Genomic DNA, 24148 nt, shown 5'->3' with positions numbered 1-24148 from the left:
TTGAATATCAGGGCTGATTGAACAATAAACTGATGTTTCGCTCAACTGATAAAATCAGAAAACTGCAAAATCAAAAAGTCCTGTGACAACTGAGCCGCTCTGATGTGTGCCAAATATATTTAAATTGCTCTACTTCTTTTAATGTTGGTCTACTTTATGCTAAGACCTCGGTGCTGTGTGTAAGGGGGGGGGGGGGGGGGGGGGGAAGGGGGGATTTTAAAGTATTGGGTCAGCCTTGGTTGTGGTAGATACTCTGGTAGAGTGCTAATGGACTGTGATCGGGATTGGGGGCAAAAGTTGGGCTGGGAAATCCCTAAAATCAATTTTATACTCAAGGGCAATCCAAAAATGTATGCAGCACCCAATTATTTAATATCTGAATGTTGTAGAATCTTAAAGTCCCATTTCCTGCTAAGGGCAGCAGTTACTGTACTGCAAATCATGAAAATGTGTTTGCCTTGACTTTGCATTTATTAGCTGGGTTTATTCGTGCTCTAGCAGGTGACAGCTAGTCGGATGTGACAGAGTGCAATATTATCCCTCAGACACAATCTCCGCAATTTCAGACAGCTACATCATGAGAGGATGATGTCTTTGAATTATTGATGCATTGTCAAGGTTGAGTGCATCATGCTTTTTAAGGGACTGCGAATACAAGGAAACTGCTTTTTTTAAGAAAAGGAATACTTCAAAGTCTAACATCCCACAATTAGAAAGATATTAGTACACTAGAACTATATAATGATTACCCCATCTGAGCACAGCGAGGCTAAGAGATGTAGCTTTTGATGACCGCAGAGAGCCGAAGAAGGCGACTTCTGACGGATCCTTCTATCTTCGCCTTGCAGTTGTAGCATTTGATTCATGAACGCTGTGGCTCATGCACAGGAGAAGTGTTATAATTAACTATGAGGGATAAATGCATCACACGGCGATTATCCTAATTACTTGAGATATTCTGGAAGTTCACTATAGCATCAGAGCTCTTCTCTGTGTATTTGTTTCATATGAGTCCCTTGGAGACACTAAAACACAACCGCTGTTTTATTTAAATGCAGAGCACCTGAAGTTGAAGTAATTTATTGCATCCACAACTTCATTTACAAGAGGAAAACATCAGTTTCTGCTTGCACAGTTTAAAGAGTTGTGTCACTTAGTGGAGACTCTATTTATTTAAAAATCTATCTAATTGCTCTCACACAATTCGCCCTGTATTTTTAGCGCTTGTAACCCAATCGTCACTCCCTGTTCACCTGGCCCGTAGACGAGCCTGCAGGCAAGAAGTCATTTGAAATGTGATTTAAAAATCTGTGAACTTATCCTTCAAAGTGACTCTTTATATTGAACTCACAACAACTCAAAGTTGCGAGCATAATGTGTCTGTGTTGTCAGCCATATTAACAAAGTGAACACACCATTAAACAATGTCATTAACCACCGACTCATGCTAATGTCTTCGTTTAACTATCAATGACGCTTAGCTTACTGGTCTGAAAGGGAAATCTGTTTTCTGGATTATTAGTCCAAAATAGAAATTCAGTGAGCACTTCGAATGTTGTTGTGGTGCTTGAGAGGGTGGGGCACTGCAGTTAAATTGAATTGAAATAATTCAAATGGCAAGGATGGGCAGTGTAGGACTACTTGTGATTGTGTTTATTGATGTATTTGTGAGTGGTTAGCACGGAGTCAATGAATTGGGTGTTGCTTTTATACTATGTTCTTTGCAATATCCCATTTAGCATGCCCATCTAAATGCTAATAAGAAAAAGGCTGTTTTGGAATTGCTCAGTATAACTGATGTGGTAATTCACTGATTGCTAACTAACTGTAACTTTGTGGCAAGTTAAACTTAACATGACACCTGTAACGCTTTGTTTTTATGAAGATACTTTTGCAGCAACTATCATCGCTGTATTTTGAGGCATATATCAGACCAAAACCTTGTCATTCATCTCTTTTGAAGCTTCTCCACACTTCTTTCTCACCACATCGCTCAGATACCTCCCCACAGAGGCGACAGGATGCTCAACAAATATGACCCTGAAAACAACCAAAGAATATTTTTAACACGTTTTTGTTTGCACTGTAGTGACACATGTCATTATGACCTCAGGTCACGCTGTTCTTGCGCGTTCTTGACTCTACCCAGGTGAAGGATCAAAATCATAATGCTTAGTCGGAGGCCTTAAATCCTTCAGCTAGTTTAAAAAACATTGTTGTCGGCTCCTGTGACTTTAGTTTCTTTGTGACATTCTCATTCAGTGGCTATATTAATCAGCCTCAGCCCGTAGGCCCAAACAGATGGCTTTGATAACTCGCTTAAAGCGGTCCAAAACTCTGCAGATAGCGCTACAGTAAACTAAACATCCATCTTTGGCTCTACGCGTTCCATTCCCCATGCAAACAGAGTCATTATACTCACGGCTTGGGGGAAAGATTCCCTGTCACACAGCCTAACCCTCTTCTCTCAAGGATTTGGATCCTTGTCAGCTGTATTTCTTAAACTAGTCAAGTGACACTAATGTTAAGTGAGCGTTACTGGCTCCAGCCACCTTGAATATACAGACATTTAACCCGACTTTTTTTGTCATCTGTTCAAAGTGACATTAAAGCAAACTTTCAAAATCTGTTTCATTTATTCATTTATATTTTAAATTGTTTATTTCCTTTAAAGCGTCGCCTATCGGACTTGAATAACGACGCAGTGCTTTTTACGCCTCTGTCAGCCTGCATTTATTTTAGCACGTTTGCTCAAGGTAAGAGGAAATACAAACACTGCATGGCACAAACTTTTTTTTCTTTTCCTTTAGTCACAGCCTGTTTTATCTTGAAGAATTAGAGTAAAAATAGATACACAAAGTGAGCTCCTAATTAATTTAGGGCCTTTTTGGCTGTGTACGCCTCGTTCGTTGGGTTTCCACTGATGACTTTAAAGTACAGTCAGTTTAATTTAATGCTTTGCTCATCCATTTCATAAGAACAATTACACATCTATAGCACTTTTGATAGATAGCCATCTCATTTCAAGGTGACTCGAGTATTTGAGAAGTAATACTGTATTTAATGTAGCTTCACAAATGACACTTCCAAATTGCTAAAATGTATGCAGTGGCTTAAGACAGCCGGCAGTCCTTAGTCACCGTGAAGTATGTCTTAAATTTAGCTGGTCCTGTATTCAAGGATAAAATTATTTTGGCATTTAGAAGCGAGTGGTTCTGCTCAGAGTTTTGAAGCATGTTTATTGTTATTTTTGTGTATTTTGAGAATGTGGGTAATGACTCAGCAGCCTGGAGCCCAGCTACAGTCAGTGCTGATTAAGCTTAGATTACTTCGTTGTACGGACACACTTGAATGTTTCCATCTGTATGTCTAAGATTCACCGGAACATCTGCCTAAACTCTTTATATGTCATTGCCTTCTCTTGGCTAACATTCATTTTCTTTATTTAATAAACTGCTGTTGTTTATCACACACTGATTCATTGTCATTCAAGTGCTATCCTGTGCAGCAGTCTTCACTCAAAACCCCCCAAATAAAGTCTGTGATTCATTTATTCATCTCATCTTTAATAACTCTTTTTTTTAGCTTGTTTCCTCTGTTTCCTGTAAAACACTCTTTATAAATAATTCTGGATGAACTTGAGTTGACCCTCTCGAAACACAGGTTTACAGTGTACTGTACAAAGAACACATTTCATCGTTACTCATTTCTCTTTGAAGAATCTGAATGTGAAACAAACAAAAATCACAATCAAAATGTAAAATCAGTATAACGCCGCCACCACTGAGCACCGGGGTCTTCAACAGACCCTAACTGTCACAGTGTGTTAAGCATATGCACACCAGACGCTTATGTGTCCCGTTACAGCAAATAGTCTAAAACACAGGAGAGCAAAATATAATTAGTGATTTTTCTTGTTTCTGAGGTTTTGCCAATATTTTGCAAAGTACTGCATTTTGTGAGTCTTGTCTGTGTTTGTTCATGACAAAAGATGCCATGTAATATTAAGTATAAAGAAATATAGTTGAGAAAGTGAGCATAACAAGAGAGGATGAGATGAAAGCATTGCTCTGATGCTTCAGCCACCCCCAAGTCCTCATTTAACTTCATCAGTCTGTCTGCTTTTCTTACTTTTTGGTAAAAGGCAGCTTACACAACACAGTCTTTATGCACCATCTTTGTTTGGTCAGACTCACATACACTCTTTTGAAAAGGAAAATGCACCTTTTTCAGTTTCAGGGTTTTTCAGGGTTTATAATCTTCAAACAACCTCAGTAGAACAACATATAACATGTTACACGGTGTCATTATTCTTTTAACAAAAGCCAAACCAAACTGAAGAAGCAGTGTGTGAAAAACTAAGCATAGCCCATGCTTCACCGGCACCTTTAGGACCAATAATAAATTTGCTGTATTACTTTATCAGTCTCTCACATCACTGTGGAGGAATTTTGGTCCGCTCTTCTTTACAGCCTTGCTCGAGCTCTCAGAAAGGACTGCTGCAGCATTTCAATCGGGTTGAGGTCTGCACTTTGAGCCACTGGAACACCTTGATTCTTTTCTTTTTCAGCCATTCTGTTGTAGATTTGCTGCTGTGCATGGGATTTATTGTCCCGTTGCATGACCCAATTTAGGCCAAGCTTTAGCTGTTGGACACATTTCACTCTAGAACACTTTGTTATACAGAGGAGTTCATGGTCGACTCTGACTGAAAGGGGCCCACGTTTTGCGGCTGCAAAACAAGCCTGAATCCTCATCCCCCCACCACCATGACTGACAGTTGGTTTGAAGTGTTTACACTGATATGCTGGGTTTGGTTTTTGCCTAATACAGAGCTGTGCATTATATGGTCTCCACATTGGTCTGTTATGTCCAAAGGACATTGTTCCAGAGGTCTTGTAGTTTGTTCAGATGCAACTTTTCAAGCCATAGCTATGCTGCCAGGTTCTTTTTGGAGAGAAGAGGCTTTCTCCTGGCACCTCTTCCAAACAAGCCATACTTTTTCAGTCTTTTTTATCTGTACTGCCATGAACTTAAACATTTAGGATGCTAACTGAGGCCTGCAGAGCCACAGTTGTAGCTCTTGGGGTTTTTTTGCAATTTGTCTGAGTATTGCATGAGCTGACCTTGGGATGAATTTGCTGTAATGCCTAATCCTGGGAAGATTGGCAACTGTCTTTAACATTTCTCACTTGTAAATAACCTTTTTTCACTTTCAGAACAGTGTAGTGAATTCCACATTTTACTAACAAACAAAAAATCCCAAGTCCGATCCCAGGAGGAGATGCAAATCCCTTTGTGGCTGCGTCAGGAAGGGAATCTGGAATAAAAAAACCTGCCAAACCAAACATGCATAGCAACCCACTGTGACGACCCGTAGTGAATAAGGGACCAGCCAAAGGTAGCAGTGGGACTGTAGAATAAGGAACTTAAGTTTGTTTAAAAATGGCCTCATAACCCTTCATGGGTTGATGGGCAGCAACAATGGCTCCTCTAAGATCAATGCTGATGTCTTTCCTCCTTGGCTTTACATTAACACACAACTGAATGCTCTGGACCCGAAAACTCAAACCTTCTCCTCTTACAGAGGTGCTCACACTTGCTGATAATCAGTTCATCAAGTGCATTTAGCAGCACCTGGCTGCCTGTTTATCCTCTGAATTCCTTACGGGTGTAATGCTTTGTACATTGTGGCTTCGTTTTTGTTGATTAAATAACATCACGGTGTAAAATATAAATATCTCATGTTCTAGACCAGGTTATATCTTATTATATCCTGATATGTTAAAATGATCGAAATGAAAGAGTGTGTACTTTCTCGTTCACGTGACTCTATTGGTACACTATCAAATTCTCACAAAGACAGTAAAACATTTGCACCTCAAAAAAGTTCACAACCACAACCAACTTCAGAAAAAAACACAGCGTTACAGAATTACGAAAAGCACCGAAAAGATGTCTGACGTAAAAGATTTGGCTGTGCACCTTTAAAAGCAATTCCTTTTTCTCTGTTGATTGTGAGGAGCTATACACCCACATAATAAAACTGCACTTACACCCATATTTTAAAAGATTTTTACATGCGCAATTTGTTTTTCATGGCAAAAGCTGCAGCTATTAGGCCAGTATTCAAATGAGGCATTTGGCAACAAACCATATTTCTCTCACAAGACACTTGCGTTGTTTTTCCCCGACCTAGCTGTATACAACTATTACAAGTACAAATTGGACACAGCTTCATGGAATCCTGAAAACTGGGCAGAGAGTGACTGGTGGGCAGATGGGCAGTGGATAAAGTCTTTTATTTCCACCATTGAGCAGCTCCACACCTTGGATAATAGGAGCCAATTCAGTTCAGCCCATAAAAAGGTTTATCAGTTCCTGTCAGCATGCCCTGCAGGGGTGAGGCGACAAATAACAAGGTAGTGAAAAAGAAAAGTGGTAGGAGTCCAGCTCCCTAACCTGTTCCCCTGTGCCAATGGCCATCTGCATTTTCAAAAAACTCTCATTTCCGCTCATGACTCGAGATAGGAGATTGGAGAGTTAAAAGTCATGTTTGAGCAGCATTAGAAGGAGATACTGAGGTCACGTGATGTGAAGATGCTGCACTCCGTGCATCTTAGCAACGTCACAAAATGTCAAGCACTTTGTAGGCTGCCTGGCAAAAGAGGACTCGCTGTGAGCGTTACGTTTCACCGGATGGTCGATTTTAGAAAATGATTCAATTAAAATTAACATTGTATTTACTGATGTATACAAAAAATAAAGATACAGAGTTACAAGTTGTGTGTTTTAATCATTTGACTGAAAAACTGCTTTGGCAACAAGGTTAATGTTCTTTTGATATTTATATTGCTAAAATAAAATGAGCGTATTTAAAATGTTTAATGATTCGGTCAAAGAGGTACACATAGTCTTCTGCACTTCAGAATATTTATTTCTGGGAAATGATTCTATTCAAGTGCAGGACGATGAACAAACCGTGTCAAATTACAGCCCTCATCCTGATTTGACAAGCTTGTCAGATCTAAACTAAATTTCTGTCTCTACCTGTATATATATTTTTAAAGTGACCTCAAACCCAAATAAACCTGGAGGTTCTCTCCAAAAGCCAAAAATAAGGTTTCACTATAACAGACTAGATTTAAGGAATTACTCAGTTTGAAAAGAAATGTTTTTTTCTGTCAAAATATAGGCGACTTTCACATGATGCAAAACTTTGATGATGGAGAAGAAGAAATGAGACAAAGTTTGTTTTGTTTTTTTAAATTCTACATTGCATTTTATGTACAGCAAATAGTAATTTTATATATATATATATATATATATATATATATATATATATATATATATATATATATATAAATTGTATCTATCTGTATATATATATATATACACACATATATATGTGTGTGTGTGAGAGAGTATTATTTTTTCCCCCCTTTTGAGAAGTGTTGGGAGCACAGTCGTGAGAGCTCCTCCACTGCGTTTGCCTTATGCTTGCTGGAATAAATTGGTACCATATGGCACGATGACAGGATCACTCAATCTTCTGTGTACCTGAACACCACATTAATCATTTTTTGGGGGATATTCTTTCCCTTTCATCACACAGGAATTTCCAAATAGCCCCTGCCTTTATTTCTCTCACACATGTAGTGAATTTACATAAACAGAGTACACTCTGCCCTTGTTATAAGCCAGACTATTTGCCCAAGTTGGAGCAGGAGCAAAACAAAATGTTAAGGTTGGGTGTCAGGTGAGACTTTCTTCCTCCTAAACATCTTGACTTACTTTGATTGTGAAACGTTTAGAACGAGGCGCATTTTTTAAATAAATCTTTTCAGATAAACCATAAAATTATCCACATGTGTGTATGCAAATAAATCTCACACATCGCTTTTTTATACAAGTAAATAAATAATAAGTGAATTTTTAAAAGATTTCCACAGATGATCAAATGTTTGCACAGATTTTTTTTTTATCAAAGTAATAATCATAACTGTTACTTTAAATGTAATTATTTGCACCTACCTTTATTGAATTGCTATGATGAAATTCCACATGTATGAACATAAAGCTCCTTCCACTAATTCAGCCTAAGAGTTTATAGACAGAGAAAGGTGAAGTGAGTAAAAAAAAGGGTGGAGTGGCCCAGAGGTGAGAGAGACGAGAGAGAGAGAAATGGAGAGAATGAAAGAGGGAGAAGTGGGACAAAAGAGAAAGAGTGGTCTTTATAGCAATGTCCGCTTGATGAATCAGACATGTCTTATTTGTTGGCTGCACTGCCAGGGAATTTGCATTGATTATTTTCCCCTCAACAGATACATTTAAATCAATGTGGCACAGCACAGCCAGAATAGTGTGAGAAAATGTGCTAGGCACACAGTGAAGCCCGGAGCTTTAACCTTGGTCAGACAGGAGGAGCCACAGCTCCCCCTTCATGCCAAACAGATGAGATCAGGACTGAAAGCAGGACAGCACCATCTCTGATCTCCCAGTGAAAAAACAATCCCCCTCCTTCCACCCGTAATAATATTTCTACGGGCCAATATGTCTTCATTACACTGCAATTTTTCATATGCAGATGTGCCAACTAGTGTTTTCCCCTAGTTTTACAAAAGGATATATTTTGCTTTACACGTCACAGTTTTGCTTTTGTTCTGCTCTTTTTCCTCTCAACACTTCTTAGAGGTTGCTTATGAAATCATGTTTTTATTGCTTTGTCTGTATTTACACATGCTTTGTATTTATAGTTTTTTTTCCCCAAGAATACAAAGAGGTCAGCAAAATTAGTTTGTTGTCATTTAACATTTACAGGAGGAACTGCTTTATTCGGCTCTGCATATCCATGTAACTGTATCTGCTTTGCAGTGGTAGGCATCAATGTGGTTTGACAAATGCAAAAAAACATTTTCCAGGCTTTCCTTATTTACAAGGTCCAGAATAGACTGTTGCATATTTTCTTAATGTTATATTAAATGTGAAATCCCATCTTTAAAACACAGCTCAGGTATGATTTGCACTGCAAGTATTTTTCTTTCCTGACAAAAAAGCAGGGTGTCAAGACTTCTTGAAATACGCTGTCAAAGATGTACTTTTATTTGTAAAAACGAGCTTCTCAAAGACAACAAATGCTGTATTTTTGTGAATAAATAAGCACGATTTGCATCATCCTTTCACCACTCTATGGTGACACATACACTGTTGCTCAGTAAATGTATTTGATCATCTGGTATTTGCAAGCGAAAAAGTAGGTTAGGTTATTATTTACTATCACAGATGCGCTGGCTTTAATGCAGACCCAGTGTGGATCACTGCTAATGCTCCATCACAGGGTCAGGCTTAAATAACACTTTGATTGAAGGTTTTTTGTCTCCTGTAATAAAGTCCTGTGCTGCCCTCTTGCAGTATGTTAAACTATGTGATTGCAGGGTGCCAGCAGCGTGACATTGTGAAATTAACATGTTGCAAAAGGCAACGTCTATTGTATGTTTCCAGTTTAAGAGAAAATCAGTTTTTCATTAATGTTGTGCTTTTTTCTTTTTCTTTTTCCCCCCATTTTCCAGATTTGTAAGCTGTGGGCTCTAAATTATGAATTTCACATTCTAATTGGATTGGCTATTTTTAACACGCATGCCCAAGATGCACACATACACCACAGACCACTCCTGCTGCCTCTCTTTTCCTGTCTCTCTCATTCCCCATCTCATTGATAATTTCTCCTGGAGCTTCAGCCTCTCACAGTGAGATCAAAGTGCCTGTCACACACTGCCAGTGGAGGATGGTTCAGGAGCATCACCCTACAATATATTATTCCTCTGTGGATGATGAAAGAGTGTGTACTGGGGTGGAGATGACGCTGTTACGAGGCAAATGCAGCAGGGGGCATGATATTAGGCAAACCAATCCACTCCTGGGCTGACCGTTACATTAGGGCTCTAAAGTTAAATTAACCCCTGAACGTGTTACTGGCAAATACGCCAGCATCTCAGAGAGATTTACTGCAAGTGTAAATTTGCTGCTGCGTGCGCTGCTACAACAAGGACCTTCATTTTAGAAAAAGAACAGGAAGTGCAATGATTCATATTTTGAGCCCGTTTTGATAACAACTGGTGGCAACAAATTATGCAAAGTTTGCTCACTATTTTTTTTTCTTGCATCAAGTTGTTTGTTTGATTTTTTTCCTCTTCGAAGAAAAAAAAGAAAAGAGAGGCTTTCCAATATCTCCTGACTGTCTCTCTTTTCTCTGAAAGGCACATCTTAAGTCTGACTAAAGCATACACTCGTCTCTCCCCTAGGGTGCAGTGGCAGCGGTGCAGAAAAAGTGAACTGCCGAGGACCCCACTGTTTAGCAAACACTCCTACTGAGGGGAGGAATTAATTATTCAGAGCCAAGGACCAAGGCAGCCCCATTTGATTGCACCACAAAAGAAAGGTCAGAGCTTTTCATATGAGGAACCTCCTGGTTGTGCATCCTGTCAGCTGAGGGGACGTGTGTAGGATATAGGGCTGAATGGCAGCTTGGCTAACGGCTCAATTAAAGGGACACAAATTTCTAGGTGAGTGTGTTCACCAGATATGCGGCAAACAACAGGTACAATGCAATTTCACAAAAAAAATATGATTAGCAGCAGAAGAGAAATGGGTGATTGTGCCAACTCTGCAGGAGCTGGAGCAAGAGAGAAAGAAATACGCCTATTTTATTTAGGAAAAAAAGAAGAATGCTGCTGGTGAGAATAATTAAAAAGTTATGACCACTGAAATCAGCTTTTGTATAAATTTGAAAAAAAAAAAAATCATTTCATTTTCCTTCTTCGCAAGTTAGCAAATGATCCATTACCGTTTGAATTGTTAATAGGCAATAATGGACTTCACATTTAATTAATAACATATTATTTAATTTTGTGCAAAATGACCTTCTAAAGACTGAATTATTAGCTTTCAAATACTGCAAATACAGTGTGGACACTTGTGGCAATTAATTGAGTCGGTGAAAGTTTAGTGCCAGGCTCCCCATAGTGTGATCGTCTGCATAATCCGATCGAATTTCACCAAGAAAGGCACGCGTTTTTTTCCCCCAGTCATGGTAAAATGCCTGATTTTCATCGAGTCCCTTCTCTCCACTCTAAATTCACAATGCTTAGCTCACAGAACAGACCATGAACATAGCAGTGCCGCAAAATCCAGCTACAGCATCCTTGGGGTTTATGGAGTAAATCTGCTGTCAAAGTAGAATACTGTTGAGGCCTCTTGGTCCGTTACTATAGGTTATAATCTCTAAAAACTATGGACTAGTGAGCCCCAGCAGGGTGGAGGATGGAGCCGGGAGAGCAAATTCTACAACCATGCAACAGGGGGTGCCTCTTCACTCACTATTGGTGAGTGTGCGCTCCACACCAGAAACCGAACACTTCTATTGGCTCTCTTCAACACCCTGTGAGCCAATCGTGTATGGCCCAGCTCAACCATTCCATAGAAACCAGGCCTGCACCAGTAATGACATCAACTACTCCATTGAGCTCCAGTCTTCACCCAGTAACTCACACTATAGTGCTCAGTGTGTCTGCAAAAGGTCAAAAAGTAAAATGACAAAAATGTGAGGAATGCAACCTCACAAAATCAGCAACCTTTGAATGTTTTTAGTATTTAGTATTTAGTATTTATTTATTTATTGTCATTGTCAAGAACAATGAAATTGCGTTTGGGGCTTCCATACAACCCAAAAAAAAAAAAGAACATAAATATAAAAATGTTGTGTAAAAAGAAAAAAAATATCGGTGGTCTAATTGCAGGTAATCAGTCAGTAGGTTGTGTGTGCTAACTGTGGTGTCTTCACCTTAACAGTATGAATTAGCTCATTGATTTATGCTGCTGGAGCATTATGGCTGAATAGACAGATACAGATAGTAAAGGGGATAGGTCCTTTCTGGGATGATTTCTTGCAGATGGTTCAGCCATTACATCTTAGTCTCTCAGACCATTAATTTCCCAGGTAATAAACCCCTGTGTTGTTAGCAGGTCCCCTTCCCCCCTGCACCCTGTGCCGCGGGATGCAGCCGGGTGTAGCTTGTGAGTAGTTGCCAAATGGAGATGACAGTTTGCTCCATTGTTCATCAGTGAAACCATGGAGCCATGCTGAGTCTATAGCACATGGATGAAAAACACCAAAAAATTAACGTGTTGTAATACAGTGTGTTATTTCCCCCCACAGAGATTTCTATCACTGCTTCAGGTCTGCCTCGAACGCGTCCAATAGGGCTTGACAGATATAAGATTTTGCAGACATATTTAATATTGAAATTACAGACAGATGAAATTTTGCATCAATATTCTAAATGTATCAGGACAGAGAGGCACAGGAAAAAGTAATTAGACATAGACACCAAAGTCCTGGGCGAAGCCTCATGTTCTAATTTAAAGTTTTTATTTCCACTTTCTAGATTTAGAGTTTCTCACTTACAGTAATCATGCAGTGTCAACGGAGATCTCTGTATCTGCTTAATTATTAACATACAGATTTTTCTTTTTCTTTTGCTTGTTTTTCTGCTCTGCTTCAATTTCTTCACAGAGGTGAGAGGAAATATTAAATTACTTTTTCCCCTTTAATATGGGCTCACTAACTTCTGGATGCATCGCATGTTTTTATGAGGGATCGCAAACAGCACAGGGTCTAAACTTACCGTAAGCACCTACAAATTCAGCTGCATTGAAAAGTATTATATCCTTTCACTAAAGCTGAGCGGGTTCGGTTCATGTTCTTTTCAGACAGATGTAGTGCAGCAAAGAAAGGCCAAAGTGAGAATTTATTCAGGATGGCCCAGGCATTATCTGCAATAGTGAGTGAGTGTAACCCTTATCAACTTTGAAGTCAGGGAAAATGCATGAGTCGGTGGGAATGTGAAAGCTTTTCTTCCTGATAGCACAAGTATTTCATCACATTTTACACCAGAATATACTGTACTGTTGGCTACTTTCAGTGCTCCAGCAATCCAAAGGCTAGCAATCGACTGTGCCAAAAAAAGAAAGAGAGGGGGGAAAACAATCTAACCTTGATTGTCAAACACTCCTTTGCTGTGCCAGCCTCATGAACTGAGGCAAAACAGCAACACAATCTACCCACTCATAACACAAGCGAGGATCTCTGGAGCAATAAACTGATTCTGAGAGCTCTCATCAATCTTTAATCCTTCCTCAGGCTCCGTGGGGCCGCAGTGAGTAAAAACCTCCCTGCAAAACCAGAACGAGGCCGGAATCTGGCACATTCAAGGTTCAAGCAAAGGCCTGGAAGACTTGTTCATGGGGCCAAATCAACTGAGGAGACCTTTTAACGCTTCATATCCAAGGGCTGAGACATGTGCCAATATTCATCACTTGTCTACAGCAAAGGTTTTAAGGGAAGGGTCATCAGAGCTTTGTGGTAGGTCGGGAAAAAAAATATGTTACGGGATTTTTAGAGGACGTATTTAACCTTGGTTATCTTCTCTGATACAAAGAAGATTACGTATACGTAAAAATCCGAAAATACAACCACAGGCTGTATTGAAATTAGTAAATACATTCACTTTGCAGTGCACTAAAACGAAATGGACCCGGGTATTGACAGCAAATAGTTAATCATTAGTTGGAAGGAGCATTAAAGTAAAGTTGCCTGGTGTTGTGTGGGCTTTGGCACTACATCCCAGCATCCAAAAGTCAAGGACACATTCTAAGCTGATACGAGAGAGGACAATCTAAACAACTATCTGTGTCATCGTACCAAAGCCACAAACATAGCAGCTGCGTGTAGCCTGTGAGTTGTTGCCAAAAGGATATGACAGTTCGCTCCACTGTAGATCAGTGAAACCAAGGAGCCTTGCTGAGTCTAGAGCACAACGATGAAAAATTAATTCAGACACCGAAAAAAATTAAGTGCCTCAGGAAGAGTGTGTAGTCTGTCCCCAGAGGTTGTTCTCGTCCCTATTCTGAGTGGTACGGGGCAGCTTGTAATGCGACCTAAGTAAGTGTCTGCTGACTGAAAGTCTGAGCTTTAGTCCCACCATATGTTTTCCCACCAGTATTTTACAACTCGGTATATCCGAGCAAGTCACTACAATGCAAACGCAGCGTATCGAGGTGGCCTTAAAGGTCTGCTGAAATTAGCGCGTGTATGTCTGTTTAAGAGGAAGGCTCAAAGAAAAATGTCCTGCTTCCAGGACACACAAAAACATTGGTTGGACACCATTTGAAAAGTAAGGCCACGCAGTGAGTGGGCTTTGGCACTAGCATCCAGAATCTCAACGTCAAGGACACAAACGAACAGGATATGGCAGGGGCCAGTCTAACCATCTGTATCGTCACACTAAAGCCGCAAACAAACCTGTTTACTTTTCATATTAGACAAAATACCGAACTCTCTAGAGTAAAGCCAGACAACCTCCACTGGCCTTTCTAGCTAATTTGTATCTAAACTTGCCCCGACATAGCTTGGTTTTCTGTTGAGGCTCGTCTCATAAAGATATAACAAGTTAGACTGGGGAGGCAGCGGGAGGGAGTCCACGCTAGTTCACCCACTGCAGAAGCAAAGCAGGTGGCCAAGTTGGTGACAATGAACAGACAGCATTGGTGGCCTAATTTCTTCATGTCAAACAACACCATATGGCTCCTCTGCTCCCCTGTACCTATTTAGAAACTGCGTCCGCATAAGTATGCAAGTATCATAGTCTTCACAATTAATTAAAAAAGGGAGGTAAGAGGATGCACTTCATTGTATATACTGTAAAAGATGTACAATTAAGGAGGGGAAAAAAAAAGAAAACATATCCCCCCAGGTATTTAGGCTTTATGCATGCCACGTCCTTGAAAGCAGCAAAGTTTCAACAGACAGTGTTCTTTTTTTTTTACCCCCTCGACACATCCTCAAATTTTGCATAAAATTGAGACAAGGCCTCTTACAGTTGTAGAGCACTCGTTTGGAAAAAAAGTGGAATATATTCAATTAATCCCTCTGACCTCTGGTAAATGTTTCAGAAGATGACAAGAAATCCTTGCTTTCCAGTCGTCCGCACTTGATCGCAACTTGAAATCGGTTTACAAAAAAAAAGTTGTACATTTGTTTTTTATCACTACATTATGTAAAAACACACCGCTTTAGACGCTGGAATAACAGTTATTAATGTTCAAGGATGAGTCAACCTTCTCAGCATTTTCATAGATAATAGTTTGAAATACAATGTCTTTGCTGCTGATGTCAACAGTCAGCCAGCTAAACTAAAATGATATTTAAAACATATCACCAGAAAAGCTTTAATGATGTTGGCCAGTGATTCTGTGACAGCTCTGCTAACAGAAGTGAAAGGCTCTGTTTATACCCAACCATGTGACTAATGGCAGTGATTGCTGACACAAACTTTCTCAAAGCAGAGGTGGTGACAGGTAACAAGGTAAACTATGTGCACGGAGACAGGCCGACTCCTTAAGTGGCAGCAAAAGAATATTGCACCATATGGTTCCATATGCTGCACGCAGCACTGGAAGCAGATCCATTACAGTTTATATTCAATGCAAATTATTTAAATCCCATAACAGAGTCTGCTGTTTTTGTTTTGGATCATATCGATTTCATTAGGTGTCTAAAATTCATTAAAAAAATGGGTTTATACGCGAGTGGTCCCACTCTCATTTAACGTGTGTGCTGCACCATTTGTGGCACCACATAAGAACTGTTTCCATTTAATGTTTTATTCCACAAAAAATGCTCACTTATTCAGATGTGAGCATAAAAACAGGAAAATATGAAATGAGAGACCTAATCAAAACATATCCAAAGTTGTAACAGTTATTATGCCTGTTATGATTATAGCATTTAATCCAGTTAATTTGAATTCCATTTATGTCGACCCCCTCGGGATTATTCCCAGGTGTCATCTTAACACAGAAATAAGACCGCAGACAATAGCAGAAAGTTTTCAGTGAGAAAGAGTTGAAGGGCTCTTGTCACCCCCCATGGGTTCCCAGCAAAATCTTTCAGCAGGGGACGAATAAAGCAGAAAATGGGTTTGTGCAGCATACAATAGCACACAGATAACTAGAAGGACAAGTATTGAAAATGTCCAATGGGGACGAGTTTGCAGAAATGCCTTGGTTCTGCACGACTGTGGAATGCCTGGTTCTTAATGGCGCACTAGTGGGGGTCACCATTAAGTGACAAAACAATATCAGTGGGGAAACATTTGCATCACGGTGTACAAATATGCAAGTTGTCAGGCATAGAAAGCCTGGCCTTTTCACTGTGACAGCAATCCCTTTAGGTGTGAGGCGAGTGCAGTTCAGTGGCGCAGGGGACAGCAAGAGATTTGGTGGTGGGGAACCGGTGGGACTGCGGAAGTTGCATGCAGTGAGGTGTGTGTCAGGGCGCCAGAGACAAAGAAATGATTACACACAATGAGTGGAGCAGAGTACATGCTGACACTAATGCAGTCCGAGGGGAGACACGAGACAGAGCACTTGTGACAACTGTGAGAGGGTGACGCTCCTCTGACAGACAGCATCGGGGGTAACAAATAAAACAAATTTGGGTTTTTTTGGTTTTTTCATTTGCTTTTTGTTTGTTTGTTTTTATAAAAACTACAAATAAACCTGAAACAGGCCGCATAATCGAAATGTTGCCTCAACAATGTGACATAAATGAATAAATCTTTTTCAGGGTTTCAGCTTAAAAGGTTACACATCTGTACAGTTGCAGTACAAACAATGTGATTTCATACAAAGAGCTGCACAATCACGTGTGTGGTGAACATAACAGCACGTCTGAGGCCGCCATGTTGCTGCAAAATGTTAAACATTTGAATCCTTCTAATATTTAAATGATTGACTGTTTAAGGTGTCCTTGGCTTCTAATGTTACAGCACTGGTTAACGTTACTTAAATAAAGAAATGTACCAAATGTTAATGTCAATAAATGTTACCATTAAGGAAAAAGGAGCTCAGACAGTCTGACGTAGTCAGAAATATACTTGCTATCTACACAGACGGGCTCCTCTTATATACAATAACATAAATGGTTCTTATATTGCATTTTTCTGCTCCACTTGAGCACTCAAGATGCTTTATACAACATGCATCATTCATACAAACACTTTTTTATGTGTCTAAGTGCTTTCTGCCTAACATTCACACTCGGGCTAACGCACTGCCAGCAACCCTGGGTTCAGTATCTTGTCCAAGGATACTTGTATACCAGAGCAGCTGGGGATTGAACCACCAACCTTTCAATTAGTAGATGACCTGTGCTACGTCCTGAGACACAGCCAACCAAACATATCACGTATATATTGTAGGGGACCGTGCCAATAGGTTATGGAGTACACAGGACAATAGTTTAATTCACAAGTCATTAATATGCTTAATACTAAGCATACTTGCATTCAAGCTGTAGCAGAGAAAATCTCCATTATTTCAAAAAGATTTTTTAAAATCGTTGTCAGGTCTGCAATTATGGAAAGTACAGAAATGCACAGTCGCTACTGTACAGATCAGATGGCAGCTTTCAAGTTGTCTGCTTCACTGAACACAGCGAACGAACCTTCACCACCTCTTCCAAAAAGATATAATTGTAATAAAAAACATGCAGCACAGCTGTAAAGTACTTTGTTTGAGATCGGTAAAGGCAGTTCTAACTTTACTGCAGCTCTGAACACTTTGCTCAAAGGATGTGTGTCATAAAGACTTTACAACTTCTAATTAAATTTGATTCGGAACAAATGAGAATGTTGCACCATCATGAAGTCTGACAGCACATTACATATGCAGCCCTATTATTGATTTTACTGAGTCTACTTGTGTGAGTTCCTCTGGGCCAGCCTCCATCTCTTTATGACAGATGGGGATCCTGATGTGCTCCTGACTGCATCTCACTTAAGGGGTGTGCTTAGGTGCATGCTGTTTGTTAAAACAACACCTGTCTGCGACTATGCGTGCGAGCAGTATTCAAGAACTTCTGTACAAGTACCTATCACCAAGTGTGACACCACCGTGGCTGAAATTGTGGCATTTCTGTTCCAAGTCACCTCATCAAGCATAATTTAACTGAAAATCAAACAGCAAACAGCTCAGCTTTGAATACTTCATGCTTTAATAAATATGCGAGGAAGGATTTCGAAAACAGTTGAAGAATAGCAGATTGCAATGACCTAAATAAATAGTTCACATCAAATTCACTGCATTCCCAGGAACTAGAAAAGTGTAATTTTCACATCAAACCCGCGTCCTCTTTCTTCAGAAACACGAGGACAGAATGAATAGAAAAGATTATCGCATTGCACAAAGATGCTTTAAAGTACCCACATAACACGCACAGCAGAGTGGCGTAACCTCTGCAGATTCTTTGATACCACACGCATATTTCTGAAAAAAAAAAAGCCTATTCCTCTTTCCACTTTTCTTCCTTGCTGAACACGTAAAAATGCAACCATGCATCAACTCAGTAAACACCTTACTCATTGCAATAAAACAAAAATGCAGCAGCCAAAATACATTTGGACTTTAGACAAAGCCTCAAACTGTGAGTCACATCGTGATGCAACCAGAGAAAATATTATTCCAGAAACTGAAATGAAAAAGTTGAGCGGTCAAAAGAGAATTTTAAAACGCATGCTGAAATGATTTCTCTTGCTCTGTGCACATATCTCAGAAAGCATCTTTGGACAGTGAGAAGAGAAGTGATGCTTGCAACTTTCTACAACACAACTTTAGTCTACAGATTTTATGATAATGACTCTTTATATAATGATCATTAGAATATTTGAAACCTCTGGGTTAAAGTTCCAGACATTAATCACTCTACATGGTTTAAACAACAAGCTGCATGAACACCTTTATCCTCTACACCAAATTAGGGAACTATTGTCTACGTTACTGAATGCCTAGTGCATTCCTTAAGGAAAGTTTAATCTATTTACAAATACTGTCATACAGTAAGCCCAAAGGCAACAATGTCACGCTGAGAAGAAGAATTACCTCTGCAAGTGACAGAGAATTTCTATCAAAACATAATGATATTCTTTATTTTAAATGCACACACAAGGCTTCAAGAAAGGACTAGCCCTCCCTAAATGCCAGTCAAAGTGTCACTGTAAGCTCTGCTCTCTTATGACTCCTGACTGGGAGACACTTTTGGGAAAATCAACAAAGGAGAACTCTTCATCATCTTGGCAGGTAGGTCTCTTCACAAATTACCTTTTCCCCTCCATCCGTCACACAAGGGAGTTCACCTGCATCTGTAGCACAATGCTCTGCTGCTCGCTTCTTTAACATCCCACATCTCTACAGCTCATCTCATAAAATATTGCTTCATTATGTCTTGAAATAATGTCACAAATGCTCCACATGTGAAAGACACCGGGGAGAACACACACACACACACACACACACACACACACACACACACACACACACACACACACACACACACACACACACACACGTGTATATATATATATATATATACATATATATGTAAATATATATGTATATATGGTTTATGGGGTTTTTTTGGGTTTTTTTTTTGTGTGTATATTAAAATTTAATAAAGTTTGAGTCATAATATATATATATATATATATATATATATATATATATATATATATATATATATATATATATATATATATATATATATGCAAAAGTCCTATTGCACTTATTTAGGTTTCTCCAAACCAGTGACCTACTAAGCACTTGTTTTTTGTATTGATGGACACTAAACACAGCTGGTGAACCAAAGGTTGCAATCATGTGGTTTAATTTGCCCTTGAAAACAGGCCTGTGTCAGCCTTTATCCAGGTTGCTCTACACCTCTTTCACATACCACATCCAATGAATGAGAAAGACTAATAAGCAGCAAGCATCACCCAGTGGACTTGTCTAATTGGGTCAATCAACATCATCACCTCCTATAGCAGGGAAAGAGCGAGAGCATTCAGTATGTCAGAGGTGCTGCTCAGACCACTGCAAATGAACAGGCAGACGCGTGTGGATATTATGATATGGGTCTGTGATTAAAAGAAAAAGTTTCTGATAGTCTGGCGGTGACATTGCATATCTTCTTGGCCTTCTTTCGATCTGACATCTCTTTACGCAACTCCCCCCCCCCCCGTGCTTTGAGAAAAGGAATGTTTTAGTTAAAATGTGAGAAAGATACTTGCATGTCCACAACCCCCCTGTGGTGGACTCCCATAAGACTTGTGATTCTAGAGCTTCTTGTCCAGTGCTTTTCATGCCGATGGACCAAATGTGGAGGAGTGCAGCTGCCATTCAGGCAGCGTAATATGCAGTGATGCATGTGTTTTTCATAAGGCTTTTACTGCTCGCTTCAAATTGAAATATTGCATCAGAATTGCACTCGTACTTAAAATACAATCAAAGCACCCGAGGCTAGGTGTCAGCACAAGATAAAGATGACAGAAATTACTGCTTGGTAATTCAAACATCTTATCTGTTATAACTCTGCTTGGCAAGAGTTAATCTGACATTGCAGAAAGCTGTCATGAGTGCGACTTATGCTGTACTGTATGAAGGATGCATGTACATGATGATAAACAAGTTTTTACGCACATGTTCTCACTATATTTTTTTAATGATCTGACCTAAATCACATAAGATATATGTTTGTTAGACTAAAGAACAGAAACAAATCTTTAAACCCATTCCAAATATTTAAAAAATGCTTGTTTACAGATTTACAGAACTGTTACAGATTAAACCAGCAATGTTTGAACAGCCAACCACAAAAACACCAACTGTGTGAACGAGCAGAAAACGTTGAAATGGAAACTAGACAATAGGCAAGCTAGGCAACCGCATCCAGTTTGGGCCAGGTTTAGAAACATTGTGCAACTGAAGCACTGGTGTCATCAGTAAAAAAATGACAACACAGATGGCCCTGCTGTCCGCAGGGGAAACACCATACAGGCTGTACTGGGTTTAAATATAGCATAAGCAATCATATCGGAAAAGTCGGAAACAATTAATTACTCCAGTAAGGTATTTTTAAAAAAGTTTTCACTTCATACATTGCAGCAAATTAAAATGTGTTTATGGAGCATTTTATGGAAGGTGAACTCCAAAAGAGGCAATTTCAGTAAGACATTGGTCATAAAACCTGAAGTCACCAGTGTGTGTGTCTCTCTTTGTGTGTGTGTTTCTCTATGTGTGTGTGTTTTGAGCTTTTATCTATCTATCTATCTATCTATCTATCTATCTATCTATCTATCTATCTATCTATCTATCTATCTATCTATCTATCTATCTATCTATCTATCTATCTATCTATCTATCTATCTATCTATCTTATGGGGCAGGGATAGCTCAGTAGGTAAGGTGGTCGCCCCATGATCGGAAGGTCGGCGGTTCGAATCCACTTAACGGCTACCCTGAGGTACTCCTGAGCAAGGTACCGTCCCTACACACTGCTCCCCGGGCGCCTGCTTAGTGGGCTGCCCACTGCTTCACTGAGTGAATGGGTCAAATGCAGAGAAAAACAAGTAATTTCCCCATGGGGATCAATAAAGTATCCATTATTATTATCTATCAACATTGGGTGTTTATGAGATGATTGTCTAGGGGCTTGTATATCTTCTGTCCTTTACAGTAGCAGACTGTAGGTTTGACCAGTTTTCCAGGGTGCTTGGTGGGTAATTTATATTCTTGTATGTCCTTTGTGGGGCCATACCTTCATTTGCCAGATTCCCTGTTGTTCTTGTGGCTAAAGATATTCCTTTCCCTTATAAGTAAGTAAGTCATAGACACAATTTTATTAATATAGAAAAGTATGTTGAAATATGCAAACCAGAGCAAAATAGTATAAAAGGCACTGATCAAAAATGACTGCTCTGGACTAAGTTAATATAATTTAGTTTTGTTATAAAGATCGCAGCTGACAGAATCCAAACTGTAGCCAAACAGACAAAAAAAAGCAACATATTTTTTGTTTTGTTTCGTATTGAATGACTTAAAATGTCCTCTTTCAGTGCTTTGCACTGAGTTACAAATGTGAGTAATAAATATTGTGTTAAGTCCATGTGGAGAGCAGAAAAGCTAGACAAACAGTCAGTGTAAAAGTGACTGAACCTTCCTGACATCTGATTGCCACTGTCAGCCACAAGGCCCTTAAATTTTTAACCAAACCTTTTGTACTCTAGAGCAGTAAAAAATTAATCACTACTCAACATGAGAAAATTACTCTGCCTTCTTTTTATTTTTTCCCTTTCACTTTGGCTGTGGCCATTAATAGCGCAGTCACTGTTGCCCGGACAGCGTGTAATTCCTTTTGACTTTCCTTTCCATTTGCCTGGAGGATAAAGTAGTTTAAAACATTTCTGCACACAGAAGCATGGCTAACAGGTAATCTATCTAATTATGGCAAGGGAGGGGTTCCCCTGTAAAATATTGAAGAGCTTCCATAACCTTTGTTTCACCCTTTCTGTACACAACCCCCTAAAACAGACATAGTCTTAATGGTAGGTTGGGCCTAAAGGTTGGAAGTGCAGACAATTCAAGCTAGCCAAGTGGAAGAATAGGAGCTGATCAGCTGTTTGTTACCATGGTGTCATTTCAGAGACCGTCCAATATCGCGATAATTGCATGAGATAATTGAACTGCATGATAAGAAAAGTAAAACCAATACAATAGCCCTGCAGTATAAAGTATTGCTGTTGGCATGTTGGGGAGATTTTGATTTGATGTTGGACTGCATCACACTCTGATGAGCTTCTGTCTGAGTTTCCTTCAGCAGGAGGAAAGAAACAGTCAGACACTTGTATTTTAACTGTAACATACAGAGATAGTACTTTTGTTTTTATAATATGTAAGAGAGAGTGCTATGTACAGTTTTATTAATTTATTTAAAAATCTTATTAATATTAATTATATAATATTAATTAATATTAAAAAAATACACAATCTTCCTTTTTATTATCTGCACCTCAGATAATTTACTGTCTTACATGTACGTGTTGTAGGCAAATATTTAGCCTATTGGGGTGGTTAGCACTCTTGTCTCACAGCAAAAAGATCCAGGGTTTGAATCTGGATGGGGCCTTTCTCCCGTCTTATTAAATGCATGTTCTTCCTGTGCATGCGTGGTGTTCCTCCCGGTACTCTGGCTTCCTGCCACAGTCCAAAGACATACATGTGTTGGGTTAATTGGTGGTTCTAAATTGGCTGTAGGTGTGAATGTGAGTATGAGTGGCGGTCTGTCTCTTAGTGTTCGCCCTGCAAAAGATTGCCTGTCAAGGGTGTTCCCAGCCTCTTGCTCTGCAGCAGCTTGGATAGGCTCCAAGCCCCCAAGCAACCAATTGACAAGCGGTTAAGAAAATGGATAGATGGATGGATGTCCATTATACATCCATCACTGTTTCACTGGAACACTGGAGAGTGCTGAGATAATGTTAATAAACACGTCATTGACGCGAGGTTGATCTGCAGCCTTACTGTAGTGGAGGCAGGAACAGAACACACCTTTTCTCTAAGCAGTCCATCATAGCATCATTGCCATAAGCTGAGAGACCCAGAAAAATGACAACTTGTATCTACAGATTGTCCGGTTTATTGGAATAAAGAAGTTTTCTTATTCATTAGAACATTATTGTGATAACAGTTGCTCCATGTGTTAGTGAAACATGTTATGGTTTATTAAATAGTCCACAAAAATACAAATTCACGGTCTCACTTCCTTTCTTATTCTTAGCAAGTTACTATACTATGCCCTTTGACATGTCCACAGTCAGGCATTAATAAACTCTGCACAGTTACGGCCTCCAAGAGGTCCATTCATTTCTGATAATGGAAACCTCATCAGGGACTATCTTTCACATAATACATATAAACCATCTTCACATCAGGTAGCTACTGATAATTTCATACTTTGCCCTTGTTCAAGATACAATAGTCTGAAGCAAATTGGCAAAAGTAATGTTGTGATTTATTTATAAATGAAAAATAAATGTTTGCTAAATAATAAACGATGCCCAATTCTCCTGGATACACTATGAAAAACACTTATTGTCTATAGCATAAATAACAATTTCAAGTGTTCTTCCAAAGGCATTGAACTGAAATAAGCTGCATTCAAAGTCAAAACTGAAATTGTGCAAACCAGATTATGTTTCATGGG

At 39.4% G+C, this 24148-nt stretch overlaps 1 long non-coding RNA gene across 1 annotated transcript in view; it reads right to left on the bottom strand.

Moving 5' to 3' along the window:
- LOC113006402 (uncharacterized) overlaps positions 1 to 24148 on the bottom strand; it is a 63274-nt gene that overhangs the window by 19337 nt on the left and 19789 nt on the right. Inside the window, exon 2 of the long non-coding RNA XR_003269748.2 lies at positions 8035 to 8099. This is a non-coding gene — a long non-coding RNA (uncharacterized LOC113006402). The remainder of the gene's footprint in view (positions 1 to 8034; positions 8100 to 24148) is intronic.

Source organism: Astatotilapia calliptera, chromosome 15 (assembly GCF_964374335.1).
Source record: "Astatotilapia calliptera chromosome 15, fAstCal68.1, whole genome shotgun sequence".
NCBI lineage: Eukaryota > Metazoa > Chordata > Actinopteri > Cichliformes > Cichlidae > Astatotilapia > Astatotilapia calliptera.
This window is presented reverse-complemented; position numbering and strand designations above follow the sequence as displayed.